The sequence below is a fragment of the Lactuca serriola genome, chromosome 1 (assembly GCF_051521515.1).
Source record: "Lactuca serriola cultivar US96UC23 chromosome 1, Lser_US96UC23_V15, whole genome shotgun sequence".
Taxonomy (NCBI): Eukaryota; Viridiplantae; Streptophyta; class Magnoliopsida; order Asterales; family Asteraceae; genus Lactuca; species Lactuca serriola.
The window spans coordinates 33,432,691-33,457,086 of NC_136408.1; the positions used below are offsets into that span (position 1 = coordinate 33,432,691).

The 24,396-nt window shown below is 36.4% G+C and overlaps 1 pseudogene; it reads left to right on the forward strand.

The window, feature by feature from the left end:
* The first annotated feature begins 8,094 nt into the window (after positions 1-8,094).
* The window catches only part of LOC145053347 (very-long-chain 3-oxoacyl-CoA reductase 1 pseudogene), a 49,982-nt pseudogene continuing 33,680 nt past the window's right edge, over positions 8,095-24,396 (forward strand).

Consider the following 24,396-nt stretch of genomic DNA (forward strand, 5'->3'; position numbering starts at 1 on the left):
CATTTGTGACTCTAAGCCTTCTAAAGTCATTACAAGGAGGATTTGAGATTGTTATTGCTACATAACAATCAAGGTATGATCTAAACCCTAATTCTTATGTTAATATTGATTATCATATGCTAGATCTAGGGTTTAAAGTCTTGGCTGAATTGCATGTACAATAGAGAAACCTAGATCCAAGCATTAGAGAAATTCCTACTGAAATGCGTTATTTTAAGCAATTTGTTCGATCTCAATCTCAGTAACAATCAGTTAGTGGACAAATACCTACAAGTTTTGGTCACTTAACTAGTCTTCGAGCTCATGATGTATCTGCGAACTATCTGAATGGAAGCATAACAATAACAATTGGAAATGTGTAAGCTAAACAAACATGAGAAACAATGATTTGTTAGTAGAAGTACCTTCTCAAATCGAAAACTTGTTACAACCAATCTCTCGTATAAACAATTGCCAGCACCAATCCCAAACGTCGATGTATTTGAACAAGCACCGATAGGATCCTTCAACGGAATGTTGATATGTGTGGATCTGAAAAATGATTTCCTCCTTGTATTGAGGGTGAATAAGCCACGTAACGTGCCAAATCAACTTAAACCTAAGGTAACGGTCATATTACCTAAATTTGAATAGGTCAAACAAGTTCAATTGACAAATGTATATGAAAAAAAAATCGTTACCTTAATGTGGACAAACCCTAAAGTTTGTTACCTTTCTAGGTCATTAACCTAACTAAGGCCATACTCAATGGGGTTTTGATGGAGAGTTTAATGATTGAGTTTAATTAATGTGAGGTTTAATCTCCATTCAACTGTGTAATGGGAATTGTTTTTTATTTTTTATTATTTATTTATTTATTATTTCTCATTTTAATATAATAATTTATATTGAAAGTAATATTTAATTTTTTGTAATAAACAAACCATATATATTATTATTATTATTTAATTTATAATTTATTTTATTTTATATTCAATAATTTAATTTATTAAGTTAATTTATATTTTTTTATTGTAAACAATAAAAAATATATAAAAATATAAAATATCATTTATAAAAAATATAATAAAATGCTGATGTGACAATCTATTGAACTTTTAAGAGTTTAATAGATAAAATTATCAAGAAAACTACAAAAATAGTCAATTTCCTTAATTAATTTGTAGAAAATAGCCAAAAAAAACCCAACATTACAAAAATAACCATCAAAAGCGCAGATGGATTAAGCACATCTGTGATTTTCCCATTTGATCTGCGAATATACAAGTCGGTAAAGCGCTGACGCGCATTATGAGTTGTACGTTTGCAGATGATTTTTTATAGTTTTTTTTTCAGTATAAATACCCTCACACCTGACTAAAATCGCAGATGAACTTAGTCCATCTGCGCTTTCCTCTAAATTTCATCTGTGATTTTGGGGTTTTTCGTTTTTTTTTATTTATTTTTATTTTTAGTTTGACTACAAAATTGATAGGGTTTGACCACGAAACAACCATATTATATATAAAGTTTTGCAAAATTATCACTTTAGTTGTTATTTCTTTGGAAAAATCGTTTATATAGATATAGTTTATGAGATAATTTTTTGCAAGACTATATATATAATATGGTTGTTTCGTAATCAAAACCATATCAATTTCGTAGTAAAAATTAAAAAAAAAAAAAAACAAAAAACCCAAAATCGTAGATGAACTTTAAAGGAAATCGTAGATTGACTAAGTTCATCTGCGATTTTAGTCATGTGTGAGGGTATTTATACTGGAAAAAAAACTAAAAAAAACATCTGCAAACGTACAACTCATAATTGGCAGCCTGTGTTTTAACGACTTGTACATTCACATATCAAATGTGGAAATCGTAGATGAGCTTAATCCATTTGGGATTTTGATCGTTATTTTTGTAATGTTGAGTTTTTTTTTGCTATTTTCTACAAAATAATTAAAGAAATTCATTATTTTTGTAATTTTTCTCAAAATTATATAGGTAGTGTAATATTGATGTGACAATCTATTAAAACTTTTAAGAGTTCAATGCATTGAAGATGACCTAAATATATCTATTAAATCTATAGATATCCGCTCCAATATCCAAAAACGCCTAGAAAGCCACTTGTGATTGGCCATGGAGGTTCGCCTGCAGTGACTCCAGGGCATGAGGCAAAGTCTCATGTTTGCAGCGGGGGATTAGTCGGTGCGCGTAAGCTGGCCCGGAAACCGTCGTTAGGGAAGTTCCCTTTCCAAAAAAAAATCTATAAATATATGATTCATCATGATGTCCAAGTCATCCGAAATTCCGAATTTATATTGCAAAATCATAAACCTAAAAAAGCAACTATCTTTTTTGTGTTAAAAGCGACTAAATAGTATCATGTTTGAAACAACTTATACTTTATGCATTAAAATTGTACATTGCACCTATTTCTTCTAAATGAAAGTTCTCAAATAGAAACATACATCTCTCACTACATGATATCCAAGTCATTCCTCAATATTACTCTAGATTACAAAATCCTAAACCTAAAAAGAATGGAATTGTTTATCTTATGCATTTAATCATATGTATTTAATGTGTTTATATTAAATTAAGTCCTTAAATCCAAGGCAATATACATCTCTCCCTATAAAGCAACTAGGTTTCTAGGTTGAAACCACCAAACAAAATAAACCATGTTACAACAACTTATACCATATGCATTAAAAGTTATACATTACATCAGATTTTGTGAAATTTAACACTAATAGATACTCTATACCCTTATTTCAACGTGGTGAGAGAGAATCAACTGTACCAAGGGCACGACACCTTTACAAAAAGCATTTATGAGTGACACTTTATGGGCCAAATATTCTCAAAAGAACACTATTCGCTTTTTCTAGCATGGGGTCTTTGTGCAAAGAATTAAGGGCCATATAAAGAATTGTAGACTGTAGAACGTGAAGTGGGAAGCACAATTGCCCCTCCTAATAAAAGTTAAATGTTTTTTTTCAGAGATTAAAAAAATATAATCCAGGGAACTATGCATCATCAAGTTGTTAATCATGCATTGTATATTGTACATTGCTCTGGATCCAAGAACTTTGGCTCTATGAAAAATTAATGATTGTATTTTTTTGACCATCCCATTTTGTTTTACAAACAATCGTGTTTGAGATAAGAAAAAAAAAGTTAGTGTGGTTTACGGAAAAGAGTCATTTTGAAGAAAAAAAAGCATCAACCATGATATTGATTTTTGTTACTATGGACGTAGTAAAATGGAAAGCTTATATATAATTATATAACTAGAAATTGCTTTTTTTTTCGCTTGGTGGGGACGGATCGGTAATTTCTAATTGCTTTTAACAAACATTAGTTTCAATGTAAGCTCTATGAAGAGAATAATTTGTAAATTTTCTATTAAACAATAAACATTTTTCTAAATTTTTAAACAAATATACCATTTACTATAAAAAATTAAAACAAGGACCTTTTATTTAAATTATAAGGACGGTTGTAACAACTTACTTTTACAACACCATACTATATTAATATAAATACGGTTTTACAAAAAAAAAAATCAAAACATTATCATAGTTTATAGCTTTTGATGTTACATCAATATCAACAACTATATCGCAAGTGAAAAGGATTATAAACCTTCTGTTCTCTTGACATCTTTCCCTTCAATATACTTCAGACACTTCGTCTCCTGCTTATATGTATAGCACACACATACGTAAGTTCGAAAACTCGTGAGCTATATGAGTTTGACTCAATAACATACTTTTATATATCTTTGAGAATCTTATAATTGAATGGATGGATGATAGGATGAATTTCTTTATGTTGCAAGAGAAAGGTGTTGAAATTGGAAAATGAAAGAAAAACTAATAACTAAAGAGTTTTTGAGCTAACGATAATTAATGGTCTTTTCATGCGTTCAAGTTTCATTTAAGACATAACTGATGGTTAAAATTTAGATTAGTTTGTCATTAAAAAAAAAAAAAAAAAAACCTCATATGATATACCAATTGGGACCTCCTCCACCCCTATTTTGTGTATTAAAAAGTCACAATTACCCTAATCAATGTATCTTCTAAGTTGTATCGTCTATGGGTAATAGATTCTTTTGCGATAAGAAGTTCTAGCTTCTATTGGCAAAAGGAGAAAAGGTTAGATAAGACATTTAACGTTTGTCCCTTTTTTAGATAGTGGCAAACCATATGCCCTGAGAAGTTTGTCATTATCTGCTTAAAATAGCCGTGGGTTTCGACATGTTAGTGTACAAGCATCCATTCACAAGGCACAACAATCATGTTGGTTGAAACTTGAAATAAATAGATAAAGTTATTTTTCAAAAGTAGTTTAAGGGGTGTTTGATAAAAGAATTGAGACATATAAAATTACATAATTCTATTTTGTAGATAATCGATTTAATATTATAACTAATAAAAAATGTATTTGATTTTTTTTTTAATTTGCAAGTTCATTAAAACAATTATCATAATAATTCTTTAAACAGTTAGTTTATATACTTTTGGCTGCTGATGACATTTAAAATTAAAAAAAAAAATCAAAAATTAAGTTAGATGCAATGTGTTAAACACAAAACACCGCAACATTTAACAAAAACAAATGACTAATCTCATAAAAGTCATTAAGTTTTCAAGAAATATTCGTTTTTATTTTTGGTGCCTTTTGAGTTCACCAAAACCGAAAATTTACATAAAAATTTTAATTTTGCCATTTTAGCAAATGACCCGGTTACTAACAGGTCATCTATACATGACTTGAAAACTTAAAGATAAAAACGAATATTTTTTGAAAACGTAAAGGTTTTATGACATTAGCCCCCATATATATATATATATATATATATATATATATATATATATATATATATATATATATATATATATATATATATATATATATATATATATATATATATATATATAAATGTACTTTAAAAATACTTATCAAATCTCTATATTTATAATATGTATGAAATGTTATTATATAAATTTAAGCATACAAACCATATCCATACATATAAAAAATATATTTTTAAAAGTATAAATATGTTTTAAACATATAAAATACTTATAAATAAATTTAATTGTGCAAAATACTCTTTTTATACCTTTTAAATACATTTATAACTTTAAACATATGTTTTTTTATACCTTTAAATATTTTTTATGTATAAATACACATAAGAAGGTTTTTATATGTAATGTGTATATATATAAATATGTTAAATATGTTTAAATTTATAAACATATAGGTGTACTATAGGGGTGTTAGCTTCCTCTAACGATAGTCGTGGGTTCGAGCCTTTGGGTCCATATACTTACCCTCAAAGCTTTGACTTTTAATATATATATATATATATATATATATATATATATATATATATATATATATATTAGGGAGTGGTTCAAATGAGAACCAAAAAAAGTTAAGAACCGTAAGAACCTCAAATTCATAGTTATTAAACATGTGAATACTTATTAAATATGTAAAAATCATGATTATTTTTTGTCCTATTTGGTGAGAAAATTGAAAAATCATAATTTTTATAATCTAATATTTGCATTACTATTTTAACACAGAATATGTAGATAATACACAATATAATATAGTCCATTTTAATTTAATAAACAAAATTCACAACTTAATACAATATATTTTACACTAATTCAAAGATTCAGAAAAGTCAAACCCAAATTTTACCACCACCACTAACTACCACATGCCGCCAACAACCATTTGTGTCACCGTTGCAACCATGATTCCTTCTAAATCAGATATGCATATACAATTATTCATTGACAAGTTAAATACTACGTTCACAGTTTAATATTCACTCATTTTAATTTTAATGCAAAACAATAAAAACCATTACATTCTTACATATTTATACAACACAAATAATAAATATATTCACAAGAAAATTAATACAAACATTGATACATAAAAAATTCATATTTTAACATAAAATTTATAAAAATTCACAGCTCAATACAGTAAATTCACAGTTTAATACAGTCAACTTACAGTTTAATATACAAAATTTTACAGCTTAATACAATAATTTTAAATTTTAATAAACGAAAAAATTTCATTCACATCTGTATTCTCAACAGAACACTTATATTTATATATACATATGGAGGCTAATATTTTTTTTTCAAATTTTAATTTACAGAATATTCAATATTTAAATATTATGCACTTTATTCAAAAAATTAGAGAAAAACATATATGTGTATAATGTTTATTTCATCTCATTGTTTAGAAGCAAACATAAAATTCATAATTAATAATAATAATAATAATAATAATAATAATAATAATAATAATAATAATAATAATAATAATAATTCAAAGCTTAATATAATTAATTCACAGCTTAATACAGTCAACTTGCAGCTTAAATACAATCAATTCATATTTAATACAATAAATTCACAATTTAATACACAAAAATTATATATTCACAACCATATTTTTAACTTAAAACTTACATTTATACATTGATATTTAGAGGTTAGTGTTTTTTTAAGTTTATCTTACATAATATTTATAGTTCAAATTTTATGTATTTTATTCAAAATTGGGGAAGACTAGATTTGTGTATATTTCCTCTTTCATCTCATATTTCAGAATCAAACATAAAATTCATAGCAAATTTACAGCTTAAGATAGTCAATTCACAGCTTAATACAGTAACTTCACATTTAATACACAAAAGTCACAGCTTAATTTAAAAAATTTACAATTTAGTACACTAAAAATATATATTTACAAAAATATTTTCAACTTAAAACTTACATTTCAAGAATTTTATTTACAATTTAATAAAATAGTTTATGAGTCTCATTTTGAGAATGCACCACACAAATTCACAATTTAATAGAGTATTTCTAGACTTTTATTCACAGTTTAATAAATTCACAATTTAAGACAAAAAAATTTATATTTACAACCATATTTTCAAATTAAAACTTATATTTATACGTTAATATAATAAATACACAATTCATAGTTTAATATACAAAATTCATCAGATACATTGTGTGCACCACACAAATTCACAGTTTAATTCAACATTTGAGACACTAGTTCATAGCTTAATTCAATATTTAGACACTAATTCACACTTTAGTGCATCAAAAAATACATATGCATGGCTTTATAACTTACATATTCACAAATTAATACATAAAAAACACATTCACGGCTTAACAACTTTGTGTGCACCATATACATCAAATCCATAATCACCATTAAACATCAGATCTTACTAGATATATAAGGCGATATTAAATTAACAGTTTATATACTCATTTATAGCTTAATTTACCATATTTACTGTTTAAATTCTAAAAAAACTTCACCAGTAGCATTCACATTCACAACTGAATTCACAACTTAATAATTAACCTAATTTCATTGAGGCATTTCATCAAACACCTTGTGTGCATCATTTTTTGCAAAAAATTTATGTAAACACCATAATTGGAGACCAGATTTGATGCGGTGGTGGAAGCGTTGCCGACCACCATGAAATAGACCACATACACAAACACCATATCTAACATGAAAATGCACAAACATATTAGATCTGATAACAATCTGGTTGTGTTTGACAATAGATCAGAGAAAAACATATGAAGCTGAGTTAGAGAGAAACAGATCTGGTATAGATCCAACTAATATTTTCGTTGGTGAGGAACTAACAAATAAAAAAACGAGTTCAAATAGTAGATTAACACCTGTAGGTTTCCATGATGATTGTGATTTGTGAGTTGTGATGCTCCGACGACAACATCAACGATATGAGAACAAATCTGATGTGGATCTAACGACAAAATGATGAAATAGTAACAAAAACCTTTATGAAGTAGCACCAAAATACTCAAATCTACATTAGATTTGACCAGATCAGGTGTGAAAGAAGATAGCAGCAGTCATTGGTGGTGTTGCAGTCGCCGGTGGTGGTGTTAGCCCCCTATTTCTTTAGATCTGGAATCACTACAGAGAATGGAGCTGTAGATAGTAGGCTAGCGACGAAGGAGGGGGGAGATGGACGTTGGGCTGTCCTCAACAACGATGGTGGCGGCAACAAAGTCGTCGGAGCAAGTCGTCGGTGGTAAGGACGGCGGAAATGGTGGATGTTTTCTGATGAAGGAAGAAATAAAGATGAAGATATGTTTGAAGTCAGGTGAAAAAAAGGTCCGATGATGCTTATGTTAGAAAGATGAAGTGATGTTTTTTTAGAGGTTCTTAGGTTCTTAACCTTTAGAGGTTCTCATTTGAACCTTTACATATATATATATATATATATATATATATATATATATATATATATATATATATATATATGTGTGTGTGTGTGTGTGTGTGTGTGTGTGTTTTTACGTTTAAATACATATAAAACGTTTTTATATATTTTTTGGCTAATTTCATAAAAGCTCTTAAGTTTTTAAAAATATTCGTTGTTACCCTTAAGTTTTCAAGTCACGTGTAGGTGACCTGTTGGTAACCGGATAACCTGTTAAAATGACAAAAATGAAATAAATTACGCAAACTTCCGCCTTTAGTGAACCCAAAAGGTAAGCCCTACTTACAGGTTGTATGAATGGTGATGGAAAGTTAAAATTATGTAGAGAACGTGATGCGGGCGTCAAAAGAAATAAGGCTTCAAGATGTGATAACATGATGATGAAGGAGCAATATTTGGAAGATGTTCTATGATCGATCAAGGAGGAAGACGACTTCCCATGATGGAATATCGTAGAATGCAAATTGAACATCAAGGATCTTATAGTACCAACAAGGTATGGATATGAATAAACCCTTTAAGTTTATTAAAAAGGATTGTCAAAAAGACGATGACGAGTAAAGGAAATTTTTGAAATTCCCATGGACGATTCATAGAGGCAAACTACTATAGTGTAAGAATTATAGGGTGACTTGGACCTTATGTAGTCAATAGCGGCGCTATAGCGGTTAGCGGAGGTAAAGAAACGCTATTTCAAAATAGCGGTTTAGAATAGCATTGACGCTATTAGCGCCGCGATTTACCGCTATTTACCGCGATTAAGGTCACCGTTATAGCGGCGCTATAACCGCTATTTGAATAAATTCCATTTTTGGGAAATTTTACATAAAAAAATGTTTTTTTTGCCATTCCATTGAATAAAATTGTTTTTACTTAGCCCAAACCAAAACTTTTGTGTCATTCCATTGAATAAAATTGTAATTTTGTTACTGCCATGACTTCCATTAAAACCTTGTATGTGTAGTCTTGCTAATTATGTTAAAAACTTAAAGTACTACACTATGATTAACTATGAGATTACTTAATCATTTTACTTGGTAACTATAATTGTGTTAAAATATGATGAAATAGTAAGTATTTCATATGTTTTCTTGTTGATTGTGTTAATGTATGATTAATCGTGACATTGGTAACTAGTCTGTGAAGTATGATTAACTAATTATGATATGTGAAGTATCATTAACTAAATATGATCTGTGAATTATGATTTACTGATTAACTAATTAACTGGATTGGGTTGAACTTTAAAGTATGATTTAATGATTAATACTCTAATATATATAAATTCTAAATAATATAAAAAACGCTATATCACCGCTATACCGTCGCGAGAACCGCGATTTCAAATAGCGACATGTGACCGCTATTACATTTTTTACCGTGATAACTGCTTAGCTTGGACCTTAAAATAAATGCCCTTATTTATTTTAAGGGTTAGATGGTAAGAAGGATACGAACTTGGGATGATGTGATGTCATAAGAGCTCACAACACTTTAGAGACTGATTAAGAACAAAACGTATTTCCTGGAATTATGAGTGACATGAACAAACCAAGTACACTCAAATACAATTAAGTATTAAGTTTAATTATTGCTTCTAACCTGGATTTGACAACCGGAAAAAGAGAGGGTAGACTTATGATAATGAGATCTTCTATTATGAATGAGTATAGAAAATGGAACTTTGTCTCAGAGCATTATGGGTCAGTTGACTGTGACTAAAGGATGGTGAAATCAATTAATATAATAGTTGGTTGTGTATTTACGAGGAAGGAACAAGAAATAAAAATAAGTAAAGTACGACGTTACATGAGAAGCTAAACTAACAAACTGTTGAATGGAAGAGTCGAGTACTCGAGCAGAAATGTTAAAGAACACATGCATGTTGAAGTTATGATAGAAGCTATACATGATTAATGGTGAAAAGCAAATGTAGATTTCAAGTTCAATGAGGAGTAAATGTGAGGCAATGAATTTTCGTGAAGAAACAAATGAAATATATTGCTACATGATGAGGATCATCTTGTGATTTAACCTTAAAAAATGCCCTTGCTTATTTTAAGGGGTAGATAGTTGGGAAGAAAGAAGTTACAAGTGATGAGACCATTCGGACACAAGATTTTGAAAGTTGAGTTGAAACTACACCATGTGTTTTAGATCTTTTGGTCATGGTATTCTTAGGCTTATAAGCCTGAGAAATGTGTTAACTCATGAAATGATATTTTGGTTTGACACATCAGTTAAAGTGGATGAAATGGTATAAGGACAACATTCAAGAAGTATATAAGGACTTCAATAGTATGGTACCCGTTAGTACAAAAAGGTAGTAGAGAACGAAATTTATATATGATTGAGTTATCTTGTTAATAACATTGAAGGAAAATATCATTAGTAAAACAAGACGTATAGACCTTGTTGAGGATAAAGTATCATTTTTGTAACCTAAAGTAAGACTTTCAGGAAGAAAGGTAGATGAAAAGATATATCGAAATCTAAGTATTGCTAATGACTAACTAATGGAATTAGTTGGGAATGGAATGTTGGTGGCGTGCTTGATCACAAAGGGACATGCTTAGGTAAATTAGAACCTAAGTAAGAAAACAGAAAAATGATGGCTTAAATGTTTAAAAGGACTCGATAAGGCTTCTTAGTTTCCCTAACATTGTTGGAACATGATGAGACTATATGTCTTAAAATAAATGAGAAATGAGGAAATAAGATGCACACACACTCTCTTCATCCTTATTCAAATGTGTTTTGCATCCAAGAAAACCCTCTCATGGTGATTTCCTAATTCCTTACCACCTAGTGTTTAATTCAATTGGTGAATTAAGCAACCAAGCAAATGAGAAAAGGAATCAAGGCTTGCAAGGTTAAAAAATCTCCTCCCCATTACTAGAGTAGATTTGGGAGGCTCAAGGCCAGCATGGTGACCGATGCCCTAAGCCGCAAGGCAGTGGCGGCCCCGATTCGAGATATATGTTTGAGGATGACAGTGATTACCCCGTTGCTAGAGCAGATTTGGGAGGCGCGGGTCGAGGGCCTAAAGGAGGAGTGTCGACAGTGCGAGTGGATCATAGGCCAGGTGGTCTCCTTTGATTATGATAGTCGCGGGTTGTTGACCCTGCATAAGAGGGTCTGTGTTCCGTACTGGGGCGAAGTACGACAGGTTCAGATGGATGAGGCCCACAAGTCGAGGTTCTCCATCCATCCTAAGGTGACGAAGATGTATCGGGATATTCACCCTGATTACTGGTGGCCCTGCATGAATCGGGACGTAGCATGGTATCTGGAGCGGTGCTTGACCTACAGGAAGGTCAAGGCTGAGCACCAACGCCCCCACGACAAGATGCAGCCGCTGGATATTCTCGTGCGGAAATGGGAGGATATCACCATGGATTTCATCACCAAGCTTCCCAACACCGCACGTGGAGTAGATTCAATATGGGTCATCGTGGAACGGTTGACCAAGAGCGCCCATTTTATCCCGATCCAGGAGAGTATATTGGCTGAGAAGCTAGCCAAGATCTACGTTCGCAAAGTGGTGGCACGTCATGGAGTGCCCGTTTCAGCGGTGTCAAACCGGGATGTTCGTTTCACTTTTAGATTTTGGAAGCGGTTTCACGACAAGATGGGTACTCGTCTCCACTTCAGCACCGGTTTCCACCCTCAGACGGATGGACAGAGCGAGAGGACGATACAGACCCTCGAGTATATGCTACACGCATGTATTTTGGACTTTGGTGGCAGTTAGGATACGTATCTTCCGTTAGCAGAATTTTCGTATAGCAACAGTTACCACGCTAGCATGGACCGACCTCCCTTTCGAGATGCTCTAGGGGAGGAAGTGTAGGACCCCAATATATTGGGGAGAGGTTGGTCAGAGAGTCATGGGGAGTACTGAGGTAGTACTCAAGACGATTGAGAGGATCCAACAGGTTCAGAGCAGGCTCCAGATTGCTCAGAGTCGGTAGAAAAGCTATGTCGACAAGCGCTATTCAGACTTGGAGTTTCAGGTGGGCGACATGGTTCTCCTGAAGGTGTCACCTTGGAAAGGTGTCATCCGGTTCAGGAAGCGGGGAAAGCTGAGCCCCAAATACATCAATCCGTTCAGGGTGTTGGCTCGGGTAGGCCGGGTTGCTTACCGTTTGGATCTTCCAGCAGATATCAGCCAGATCCACAACAATTTCCATGTTTCTCAGCTACGAAAGTGCTTAGTGGATGACTCAGCGGTTGTGCCTCTAGAGGATATTCAGTAGACCTGGCAAAACAAGACACAACACGAAAACCCGACATGAACCCGAGACGAAATTAGCGGGTTAGGGCTAGAGATTTTGACACGTTTATGTAAACGGGTTGTCACGACACGACACGATAATTAAACGTGTAGGGTTGGGGTCATGAAGATGAATCGAATATGACCCGTTTAATTATATATTATTTATTATAAATTTCATATTTTTTAAAAATATATTATATGTTATAGACTTGTAGTGGGCCAAACTCAAAAATTAGAAATAATATTCAAATTTTCAAAGTTACTTAATTTTACTCATCCTCACCACATATCCCATTTGCTCCCCAACTTCAACTCTTTTCATTTTGCCTTCTAAACTTACTAAAAAAAAATCATTCGATCTCCTAACTCCAATGTTTCACTTTTTCATTTTTGCATCCATAACTCCTACTTTCCAACCTTTAAAATGTTTCAAGAAGACATAACACAACATATTTATAAGGTCTATACGTTAACCCGAAACCTGACACGAAAATAAACGGGTTGACATGACACGACACAATAATTAAACGGGTCGGGTTAGGGTCAATCCCTTTCAACCCGTTTAATGTCTTGACACGACACAAACCTGACATGACACGACACGTTTGACAAGTCTAATATTCAGGTTGATGACAGCCTGAATTACATCGAGATACTAGTAGCTATTCTTGACAAGAAGACGAAGGAGCTAAGGAACAAGAGGGTTGAGCTGGTGAAGGTGCAGCGGCAGCACCGTAAGGATTCAGAGTGGACTTGGGAGCCCGAGGAGGAGACGAGGGAGCACTACCCGGAGTTGTTTCCCGACGCAGGAAACTTCGAGGATGAAGTCTAAGACAAGTGGGGGAGAATTGTAACACCTGGTTCCTGGTACGCATTTAATCATAATTTATTCACTTTTATGAAGCAACTCAACAAGTTGGTAGCCTAAAATCCTCGAGTAGGAACCAGATTTGTTGCATGATTTTAAGTCACCTACTCGACGAGTTGAGAGCCTCGACTCGACGAGTAGGGCTGCCAGGATGAAACCCTAATTTCGGGGTTTTGCACCCTATTTAAGCATCCTAATCCCCACTTGTTGGCCTCATATCCAACCTCCAAGTCCCAAACCCTAGTTTTAGAAACCCTAACACATTTGTGAGCTTGTGAGACATTTTTGAGTGATCTTTGTGTGTTTTTGAAGCTTTTGGAAGAAGAAGAAGAAGCTAGAGGATTCAAGGAGAAGATAGTAGATCCAAAGACTTCCTTCCATCCTCGTCATTTTCTGGTAATCAAGTCTCTAACTTTCCTAATAGTTTCTTAGATCTCCTTATTTTCACTTTATTGGGTTTTTGGTCCAAGAAGCTTGATCCTTGGGATATGGACGTCCCAAGTGAGGATACCTTCATATCTGGAATCATTAAGGACTGTTATGGCATAAAGGTGAAAAATTTATGCCATTAGAGCCCCCATGCAAGCTCTAAGATGTCATCTTGGCCATTTAAACCCCAAAAGGCCATGCATGGAGGAAAAGGCAGAAGCTTTACGAGTTCAAATGATGCATAAGGCCTAGATCTCTGTTTATATGTTTTTAGTTTGGAGTATGGATGACTTATAGACCAAGATCTAAGTTATGATTAGTAGTTAAGTGTGGGCAGGGCGTGTATCTCAGACTTGTTTATGATTAGTAGTTAAGTGTGGGTAGGACCCGTATCTTAGTATTATTTAAGTATGAATATTAAATGGTAGATTATGGTTATACTTGTTGTCTGCGTGATACTTGTACGTATGTCTAGTTAGCAGTGTATGGGCGGGGGGCCCATATCTCCTAGATAGCGGAGCGTGGGCAAGGCCCGTACCTCCTAGGCAGCTGAGTGTAGGCGAGGCCCGTATCTCCTAGTTATCAGAGTGTGGGCGAGCCCCGTATCTCTGAGATAGCTAAGTGTGGGTGAGGCTCGTATATTCAGATATTGCATGATATAATTGCTTGATTATATGATGCCTGATAGCCTAGGGTTTTCTTTATATGAAATTGACATCATTACTGTAGTTTCTTAGTGTGTGCATCATAGTTGTACATAATTAGGATCTTATAGCCTGATAATGTTTGGTTTGGCCTTATTTCCTATTCTTGTTTAATGAAGGGCTTAGGGTAGGATCAAATATTTGAAGGTCTATAGGGTCCAACGTTGTGTATGACTAGCATACGCGAGCGCTGCACGATTGGTGGGAGTTTCATATGTGAGTTGTACGGGGTCAGTCAGCCAGTTATGAAATAATTATCCTTCCTATAGGAGTAAGGATTGAGCGCACGCCATGCTTACGTATGTTGTTAGGGCGTTGTGATGATACTTGAGACAAATATGGCTAGGTGTGGAAGGTAGTATGGGCATGTACTACTAAAATTACAAGACCCATACACGTAACAAGGAAGTTACAAACCCTAGTGCTTTGTTGGGAGTTGGTTCCCAAATTACTATATGAAATGTCAGATATCCTCTTGGTATATTTTCAGCATGGTGGTTACTAGACGATTTGTCACTGGATCCGGATCAGGATGAGGAGATGACAGCCAGGAGGGACCAGCAGTGTCCGAGGTCATTAGTCAGATGAGTTCGGATGAGTTGGACGCCAACATTCGAGAGATCCTACATCATGAGGTTGCTACTCTGTTCCGGGCACAGTTGTCGGATATGTTTGGGTCTATCAAGACCGCTCTGGTGGAGTACTTTGATGGGCGCTATGCAGCTCTTGTGGAAACGGCTACCACTGTAGTCTCCGAAGCCGCTGGTGGTGGGACCATCCGATCTTTTCAGTACTGGGACTTCGATCACACGAAGCCCCCGACTTTTGATAGGGTTCATGACCCGATCATAGACATGAGGTGGCTATCTGACGTGGAGGGATGTTTCTTCACGTGCTCATGTCCTGCTGACCAGAAGGTCAGGTGTGCTTTGAACCTGCTGAGGTCCGGAGCCAAGGATTGGTGGAGGTTGATGACAGGGTATTATACTGATGATCAGAGAGCTGCAGTTACTTGGGAGCATTTCAGGGATATGTTCCGCACTCGCTACATTCCACGGGTTGAGCGCGAGCGGCTGGCACAAGAGTTTATGGATTTGAGGCTGGGTGTGGAGACGGTGACGGAGATCACCCATATGTTCACTGAGAGGGCGATGTTTTGCCCGGAGTTTGCTTCTGAGTAGGCTCACATGACACGTTATATGAGCATGCTCAAGACCGACATCCGTCTGTTTGTTGCTACCCAGCGTTATGATACACTGTTGGAGTTACAAGAGGTTGCTAGGCGGAATGAGCTGGAGATTGAGTTCCAATTGCAGGAGCAGAGGCAGGCCCCGGTGTAGTCACAACCTGCGCCGAAGTGGCCCAAGACCGCTGATTATAGGTATGTGGGCCAGCGCATCCGCACTTGTAGGAAGTGCAAGAAGGGCACTTTGCGCAGGATTTTTGCCAGCCAACCCTGGTTTAGGATATGAGGATCTGCTATCACAGCGATCAGGTCCGTAACGTGAAGACCAACACTCCACAACTCGTTGTCAGGCCGGCGTAGGTTCCAGCACTGGCTACACTGAGGATTATTGACGGGATTCACGGTAGAGCAGAGCCTCCGAAGGCTCAGGGACGCGCCTTCTAGATTACAGCCGAGGAGGCCAGGATAGCACCGGATGTGGTCGCTGGTATGTTTCTATCCCTTATCTTGTTGATTAAATTTGTTTTATGCTTATATGTGTGTTGTATCTATGATTAGGTACGTTTTTAGTGAACTCCTTACCTGCTTTGGTATTATTCGACTCGGGGGCGACTCGGTCGTTTGTCTCTCAATCGTTCAGTAGGGAGTTCAGTTTGCCAGTAAGAGAGTTAGATTGTCCGTTACGAGTCTCTATCGCCAACGAACACGAGGTTTCTGTTTCTTCAGTTTATCAGGGTTGCGTTATGGAGATCTTTGGGGTATCCTTCCCGATAGACTTGATACTGATTCCCATGGGAGATGTATGTGCGATTGTGGGTATGGACTGGCTTATTCACTTCGGTGCCATGATCGACTGCGAGGGTCAGCGAGTGGTAGTTCGAACTCCAAGTGTGGGAGAACTAGTTATCTACGGCTAGGGCACCAGATTGGGATCAGGTTTTGCTCAGCTAACAGGGCTCGGCAGTATATTTAGCACGGGTGTGTGGGTAACTTAGCGTATGTGGTGGATACACAAGTCAGGGATCAGGTTTAAGTTTCGGATGTTTCGATGGCCAGAGAGTTCATTGATGTGTTTCCGTAGGAGTTACCCGGAGTGCCTTGAGAGAGGCAGGTCGAGTTCAGGATCGACCTAGTGCCAGGTGTGGCCCCTATCGCCAAGGCGTCGTACCGATTGGCACCACCAGAGATGCAGGAGCTGTCATCACAACTGCAGGAACTGTTGGGCAAGCAGTTCATCCATCCGAGCAGTTCTCCATGGGGAGCCCTGATTCTCTTCGTCAAGAAGAAGGATGGTTCACACCGGATGTGCATTGACTACCGGGAGTTGAAAAAGTTGACGGTAAATAACCGTTATCCACTACCACAGATCGACGACCTCTTTGATCAGCTACAGGGAGCATCTTGGTTCTCCAAGATAGATTTGAGGTATGGGTATCATCAGGTTAGGGTACAGGAGGATGACATGGAGAAGACCGCGTTTCAAACTCGTTATGGACATTACGAGTTTGTGGTGATGTCGTTTGGGTTCACCAACGCGCCAACTATATTTATGGACCTGATGAATCAGGTTTACGTACTGATGCTCGATCGCTCGGTCATTGTGTTCATAGATGATATCTTGGTGTGTTCCAAGACCAGAGAGCAGCACGAGGAGCATCTCCGTGAGTTATTGGGAGTTCTGAGACAATAGCGGTTGTATGCCAAGTTCTCGACGTGCGAGTTTTGGTTACGAGAGGTTCAGTTCCTTGGACATCTCATTAACCAGGAGGGATTTTGGTTGATCTGGCCAAGATCCAGGTAGTTATGTAGTGGGAGGTTGATGGGTTTTATACATACAATCCTATGTGTGCATGCAACCCTAGATTTGGATCTATGTTTTCACTATTAGATACACAACATTATGAACACATGAATAAAACCCTAATGTGGCCTACTATTTTCGAAATTTAATAGAAGGTTAGATCACATACCTCTTGTTGTTATATTGCAATAACAACTTAAATCTTCAAACCCTAAGTCTTGAAAGCAAGTACCATAAGTGTAGTACCTCTAATGGCTCACAAACACCACAAGCAGTTGGAGAGGCTATAGAGAGAGAAGGGTAGAGGTAGAAATCGACCTTGGGATCTCTTAGAAGCAAGTGGACGAATTCTTAAGGCCTTAGGGGTCTTTATATAGGGTAGAGATTAGGGTTTCAGTCCTTATCCTTATCTAGTTACTTGCCCACCAAGCAATCAAAAGATAAGCCTTGATAACCCTTATCCCTTTGGACCTTTGGACAATTTCAAGGATGTCTTATCCCTTGAATTCGTCCATCCTACAACTAGGATAACCATTGCCCTATTTTGCAACTATCACATAATTACAATTCAGTCCCTTTAGTTTAATTAATTACACTTGATCACAAAATTAATTCTTAATTAATTATTGACCAATATTAATTAAACAAATATGATGTCTCCTTTAATATATTATTCTTATAATACATTAATAAATCATAATAACCTCTCTCTCTATTTATTTCTCCAGTCAAGTTGCTTTGGTGAAGGCAACCCAAAAGGACCATGCACAACCGGGTCAAGTACTTACCAAATATGGTTACGGGCTTAGACACTAATCCAACAATCTCCCACTTGGATAAGTCTAGTAACCACAAATGCAACGTACAACTAGATTACCAATCGTAGCTCTCAAAGACGCTGTCGAACTCTGATCTTATCAGTAACTTGTCCTTTAGATAAGGGATCGTACAGTCCTCTGTTTTGATACCGTGTAGACAATCTCATGAAGCATTGTCATACTTATTGTCTAGCAATTAGTTTCTCGATCTCATATTTATTTGACATAGAACTTAATTGAACACATTAATTCAGTCCTGACCGGGCCCGACACATAAGTCAAATCAAATCATCGAGCAGCCGTGATATCGCTTTTACCCTCTTAGGATAGAAGTAACAGATAAACTTCGACTTATATGCATTTATTATTTACTAATCAATCATACACAACAATGCGTTTTATGACATCAATTTACTGATGCGGTTTTGCATTATCAATGCACAACCAATTAGTAAACAATAAACCATATATCTTGGTTTTAATACCATATGATATTATTGTCTTCCGATCACTTACGGTACATTCCATAAAGTGATTCCAGCAAGCGTGGTTTTATTCCAATGCTCAAAACTTGTCATAAGCGCTCATGAACGTTGTAGCAAACCTTTTCTATGTCTAATACCATTTAGACAATCTACACACCAATTCATGACAATCTTCATTCATACCTACTTCCAACATATGAATGATTATGGACTATTTGAATAATTCGAATATTCTTAATAAACTCAATTATTCTGGAAGTCAAAACATGCAAAGTGAAACAATAGTTAAACAATTAACATAAGACAAAACCCTTAAGTAATACTCCTTTATTTAATCATCAAATGTCAATTACATTTATCTATTACATGTTTCTAAACTATCTAATCCAAACTAATATCATCCTTCAGCCCAATGCTCTAAGTGTGCTGCAAGTGCTTAACCCTACTCAGTCCTTTCGTAAGCGGATCTGCTGGGTTATCTTCTGATGATATCCTCTTAGCTACGAGGTGTCCTTATTCTACTCGATGTTTAATAAAATGATACTTTCTGTCGATATGCTGAGATCTACCATGATCCATCGGTTCCTTGGTCAAGGCAACCGCTCCTTCATTATCACATAAAATTTCGCTCCTTTATGGCAGGCACAACTCCAAGGTCACCAATGAAGTTCTTCAACCATATCGCCTCCTTTGACGCTTCGCTCGCTGCAATGTACTTTGATTCGCACATTGAATCAGCTACGGTTTCTTGTTTGGAACTTTTCCAAGTCACTGCTCCTCCATTAAGGGTAAAGACCCAGCCCGACTGCGAACAGTAGTTGTCCCTGTCAGTCTGGAAGCTTGCGTCACTATACCCTCGCACCTTTAAGTCATCACTCCCTCCGAGGACTAAGAACCATTCCTTGGTCCTCCGAAGGTACTTAAGTATATTATTGACCGCAATCCAATGAGCTTTGCCCGGATTCCCTTGATATCTACTGACCATGCTCAAAGCAAAGGCCACATCAAGGCGAGTACAAGTCATAGCATACATGATCGAACCAACTGCGGAAGTGTAAGTTACTCGGCTCATCTCTGATATCTCGACTTCGGTACTCAGACTTTGAGTCTTACTCAACTTGGCATTACTCTGTATCGGTAGTTCTCCCTTCTTCGAGTTTTCCATACTAAAACGTTTTAGTACCTTATCCAAGTAAGTATTCTGACTAAGTCCTATTAGTCTCTTACTTCGTTCTCTCACTATCCTTATTCCCAAAATATAGGAAGCCTCTCTGAGGTCCTTCATAGCGAAGCACTTCCCGAGCCAGGACTTAACCTCCTGTAGAGTCGGGATGTCGTTTCCTATGAGTAGTATGTCATCAACATACAAAACGAGGAAGCTAACTATACTCCCACTGGCCTTGACATATACACATGATTCATCTTCACTTCGTACAAATCCGAACTCTTTGACTTTCTCATCGAAGAAAAGATTCCATCTGCGAAATGCTTGCTTAAGTCCATAAATGGACTTCTCAAGCTTGCACACTCTATTGGGATGCTTTGGATCGACAAAACCCTTTGGCTGAGCCATGTAAACATCCTCATCCAACTTCCCATTAAGGAAAGTGGTCTTGACATCCATCTGCCATATCTCATAATCATGAAATGCAGCAATGGCTAGCATCACCCTAATAGATTTTATCTTAGCAACTGGTGAGAAGGTCTCATCACAGTTAACTCCGGGAGTTTGATAAAAGCCCTTCTCCACCAGTCGTGCCTTATACGTGTGCACATTCCCATCCACGTTGGTCTTCTTCTTGAAGATCCATTTACACCCAACCGTCTTATGTCCGGGCACATTGTCAACCAAATTCTAAACTTGGTTGTCATACACGGACTGAATCTCGCTGTCCATCGCCTCTTTCCATTTTGCAGACTCTGGGTCTGCCATGGCTTCCTTATAGCTATTAGTTTCATCTAGATTTTTTAGTGTACCATCACTAATATATGTGTCCCCTTCAGTAGTAATATCAAAACCATAAAACTGGGGTTGAACTCTAACTCTTTCGGAACGTCTAAGAGGTAAGGACTCGTCAATTGGTTCAACCGGAGTTTCCTCCTCGGGTTGAACGCCAGCGGTAGAGGTCTCTTCATCACTCGACTCTTGAATCTCTTCAAGATCAATCTGCCTCCCACTGTCTCCTTGGTTTATGAGTTCTCTCTCTCGGAAAACCCCTCTCCTCGTAACGAAGACAACATTGTCACTCGGTCTATAGAAGAGATATCCAAAGGATCTTTGCGGGTAGCCGATGAAACTACATCGCTCACTATGAGGTTCGAGCTTGTCGTGAGTCTCTTGTCTTACAAAAACCTCACAGCCCCAAACCTTGATATGTGCCAACGAGGGAGCTTTCCCTATCCACATCACGTGAGGTGTTTTGGTAACCTTCTTTGTAGGGACTCGGTTAAGGATATGGGCGACAGTCTCTAAGGCATACCCACAGAATGAGATAGGTAGTGAAGCACGACTCATCATAGAATGGACCATGTCTAACAAGGTTCGATTACGCCTTTCTGCCACACCATTCAACTACGGTGTCCTAGGTGGTGTCAATTGCGAAACTATTATGCATTCCTTGAGATAGTCGTGGAATTCAAGACTTAGGTACTCTCCTCCTCGATCGGATCGAAGCATCTTGATTTTCCTGCCCAATTGATTCTCCACTTCATGTTTGAACTCTTTGAATTTTTCAAACGTTTCTGACTTGTGCTTGATTAAGTAAATATACCCATATCTAGTATAATCATTGGTGAAAGTCACATAGAAGCGGTTCGCATCCTTTGTGGTGGATCTAAAGGGCCCACATACATCGGTATGTATGAGATCCAATAAACCCTCACCCTTCTCACAAGTGCCAGTGAAGGGTGACTTGGCCATCTTTCCACGTAAGCAAGATTCGCGCGTGTCATCTTCCCTAAGGTCGAATGACTCCAACACTCCATCCTTTTGGAGTTGGTCTATGCGCTTCTTGTTGACATGTCCAAGACGAAAATGCCACAAACATGCTTTATCCATACTATTGGAAGAATCCATACACAACACATCATTTCCTAGGTTATCTACAACCATAACAGTTTCATAAATTCCATTACAAGTCATTTCTTCAAAGTATAAAACACCATTTAGATAAGCATAAATAGAACCATTCTCATTATTAAACGAATATCTAAATCCTTGTCTAAACAAACCATGAAATGAAATGATGTTTCTTGCCATATCTGGCGAGTAGCAACAATTATTTAAATCTAAACCTAATCCATTACTAAGCACTAAAGAATACACTCTAATCTTGGTGACAGGCAACGATCTTTTGTTTCCCATGATTAGATTTATTCTTCCATGCTCCATATCCCTATTTCTTCTTAGTCCTTGCAAATCAGAACAAATGTGGTAACCACATCCTGTATCAAGAACCCAAGAAATAGCATGAGATGAATCATTAGATTTAATTGTGTAAATACCTACGAAAGACGGCTTGATCTTCCCATCCTTGATGGCTTGCAGATATTCCGAGCAACTTCTCTTCCAATGCCCTATTTTGTGGCAATGGTGGCACTCTGCCTCCTTTGGGTTAGAGTTAGGCCTAGCAGGGCCATCCTTGGTCCCACTAGAAGAGGAACCATCTTGGGACTTTCCCTTGTGGTGGGTCTTTGACGGAGCCTTCCTCTTCTTGACTCTTCTTTGCCTAATTTCCAAAACAGTAACAGCGGGTGGAGCGGGAGTTGGTGCAACAGACTTTTCGTTGAGGTTGCTCTCAGTAGTACTTAGGAGCCCTTGGAGTTTGCTTAGGGTGACTTCTTCTTTGTTCATGTGGTAGGTCATCCTAAATTGGTTGTAGCATGAGGGCAAGGAGTGAAGAAAAATGTCGATGGCCAAATCCTCCCTAAAGTTAACATTTAACTTGCGAAGACGATCAACATATCTTTGCATCTTTTGCAAGTGCACGGTAAGAGATTCTCCACTTCCCATTTTAGCAGTGATCATATTTGTGATGATCTCATAGCGCTCTTTCCTCGTGCTTTGGTGGTACCTCTCCATTAAGTCTTGATGCATTTCATATGAATACATGTCCTCATAGGACTTTTGGAATTCTTAGTTCACTGTGGCTATCATGATGCAATGGACTTTCGTTGCATCATGTTCGTGGGTCTTAAAGACATCCATTTCCTTGGGAGTAGCGATTTCTGGATTGATCTTCTCGAGCTTCTCGTCGAGGACATACTCTTTGTCCTCGTAGCGCGCAATCGTGCGAATGTATCTTATCCATTCGCTAAAGTTCGATCCATCTAAAGTCACTTTTTGACAAAGACTCATTAGCGTGAATGAGTTAGCAGCAACGTTGTTCGCGTTAGCCATCTACAAATAGAAAGGACAAAGTTTGATTAGAATTGAATCCCTAATTAAACACCCAAAATGAAAAATTAGGGCTAGGACCCAACAACATTATTTACATATTAGAAAAGGGATGCCGTAATCTAACACGCAAATAATTTGGAGGTAAGTGAATGACGATTCACTAATTCTTCACCATGAAAAACATAAGCTTAAGTTTTAAATGTTTTTGAGAATTCCTAGATTTTCTTGGAGATTCATTTAACTTTTCAATGGCATGTTTAAATCTCGATATGCCCCTCTCGTTTGTGATTGGGATGCCGAGGATCACAAAGTGGGTGTGAATAACAATGCAAATCTACATGGTGCATTCATTGTTACAATCACCTATTCGATGTGCCGGTAAACCACACACGCTCCATCGAAGTATGACAAACAATGAACCACCCTTTGCCACCTTTGCTTAGAACCAATTAGTATGCCGGTAAACCACACATGCTCCACTAACTTCTTAGCAAGGGTGCAAAGTGTAATTTCATGAGATTGCATCAATTTTACTTTTGCCTAAAGTAACTAGGATTAGGAATTTGTAAAAACGTTTAGTTACTTTATATAGATTCACTATACTTATTAATGAAGAGAGGACTGCCCTATCCTACCCGTTCGGCTAATGACCCTCCACCAGTCAAGCAAGCGGTGGGTGTGAGTGTACACCCATTAAGCGCCATTTTATAGGCATCAACCTTATACCCACCTTATAGACCGGATTCGTGAATAAGGCCTAGTAACGGTAAGACTAGCATTTTAATTATACATATATATATATATATATATATATATATATATATATATATATATATATCCATTAAGCTTGTAATAATATAATAGTATAGGGTGTATTTTAAACATTTCAAAATACTAGGGTTTTAATTTTCAATTTAAAATTTTCGAAATTTAATATCATTTAAATCAAAATTTTAAACATTAAAACTCTTGATTTAATAATTATCTCAAATTAAACTATTAATTTAAATTATTAAATCATAAGGGATTATTAAATCTTAAAGGATAATTATCATTTAAACAATTAACTTATCCTAATCCCTTTTATCCCTCTAAATTTCG